We start from the raw sequence: 2,201 nt of genomic DNA on the forward strand, positions 1-2,201 counted from the left end.
ATGCTGACATACAGCACAATTTACCTGTGAAGGATTCGGGGAAACACAATACAAGGAGTGGGATTTTAACCCCCGAGGACTTGTGTCCATTGCATTTGGGTACACCATCCTGGTTACTTTACTGTTAAGGATACTGATTTGCGAAGGTTGTCTCAACTAATCACTCAAGGTTAATTTGGTAACACACTCATTTCACTTCCCCAAAGTTCTTAAAGGAAATGTCCAAGAGACACCCACATACATATATCTACCAGGAGTGGGGCCCAAACCAGGTGGGTGTTTACTCATTAGATGTTAAGTCCATTGCCTTAAACACTAAGCCATCCAGGTGCCTACTCACAGCAAGTATCACAAAGCGAATGCACTACATGTAAAGCCTTTTCAAATTCATTGCAACTGTGTGAGCCCTAAATAGCCTACTGTTATCAGTTCCAACCATGGTGAGACCAGGGGCTTTATATGAGACTCAACCTTTTTGGAAGTGAAATGTAATTTTTCTCTTTTTGATTTTTTAGGAGAGTAATTTATTTGCGACGTCTTGTGAAGTGTTGGATCCATGAAAGTAACAAACATACACACACAAAGGATCAAAAGCATACACGCACACAGTATTTCCAATAAGGAATGGAGAATTATTGTTCAGTGGAGACCTGAGGTGTGAAATAAGTACTGACAACCTTGTTTGTTTTATTCTCCCCGATAGCTGACAAATCAACATTTCTGTCTTTTTTACTCTTATCTGTTTCTCACTAAAATAAGTGTTATTGTCACTTGTGTATTACCCTTTTGTTATTTTGTCAGCTTTGATCAAGCCTGTCTCAGTTAGTACCAGTATTTCTTTGATTGTGGATACCAATGTTAAAGTAGCAATCTTCTTATTTATTTATTCCCATTCTCTGTTAATGATGTCTGGGGTTTTCATTCTAGTTTTATCCTTACTGCAAGAGAGGAGAGAGAACCGTATGCCCAATAGAAAGGGTGCCATCATAAGGAGACCACCAAACTTCCAATATTACAGTCAGTTTTCTTGAATATAATAAAAACGATAATACAGTTTAGTTGTATATCACTTCTTCTTCTGAAAGTAAGTTCTTCAGAATACAGAAGGTAATACATGGAGGAACTGAAAAACATAATCTAAAAAGACCAAGAGCCTACAGCCATGCTAGCGGCTCTGTTAGGCCATACTTAAGCTAAATGCTAATGTCAGAATTCTGATGTTTAGCAGGTATTTTGTCACAAACCAAAGTATTAGGCATTTTTAAAATGTGGTCTGATATTTACACTAGATGAGATATCATAATAAGTTATTACAATTCATTCTGAGGGTTTAAACAAATGTCATGGAAGTCCATCCAAAAGTTGTTGTTTAAAACAACTCATGGTGGCGCTAGAGGAAAAGCTAGGGTCTCCAAAGTCAGTAGGCTTCAACGTCTGGGGACCATGAATGTATGTAAAGCCAATCCATACAATAGTTACTGAGATATTTCAGTTTGGATCAAAGTGACCTTCTGACTGACCGCCATTGCCACCTCTTGAACCATATTTCTAGTATGGCTAATAACAGAAGACGTTATTATAAAAGATGGTAAATTTTCACCTCCACATGTCTTTCATCAGAAAGACATGCAGAACAAGAGAGAAGCAAGGGTTTGTCATTCTTTTATGTCATCATTTCCATTTTCAACTCTGCATTTATAGTTCTCTCAGATTAAGAAAGGTAAGGAATGTGAAGCAGAACCAATTGTCTTCTGTCTCAGTGTTACACTAAAACACAATTAAAGGACCAATTATGAACTCTCCTCTGGGCGTCAAGCAGCAGACACGCACGAAAATCCATACCAATATGAATACAGCAAGGCACGCCAGATATATCCTCACCAGAGAAGGAGAGCCTGCTCCAGTGGGCTTAATTAAATATCTTCCTGTTTCTACATTTATTAGATTATTATTCAGCAGACTTCAGTTCCTGCACAGATCTGACTGCTCACTAGAACAGAACAAGAGAAAATTGATGGCTCTCACTGTCCTTTCCCTCACTGTAACTCTGTTGATTAAATTTGGGCTCCACGGGATAGAAAGTTTACAGGTAAATGAAGTTACAAATACAACTTCCTTACGCTTTCATATCTCAGAGCAGCGTGTTACATCTGTACTGGTGTGTCTCTGTGCCAACTTCATATGAGTGCAACCCCATGCCA

The sequence above is a fragment of the Micropterus salmoides genome, unplaced genomic scaffold (genome assembly GCF_014851395.1).
Source record: "Micropterus salmoides isolate LMB-PRFRI ecotype aquatic unplaced genomic scaffold, ASM1485139v1 Ms_hic_scaffold_2823, whole genome shotgun sequence".
NCBI lineage: Eukaryota > Metazoa > Chordata > Actinopteri > Centrarchiformes > Centrarchidae > Micropterus > Micropterus salmoides.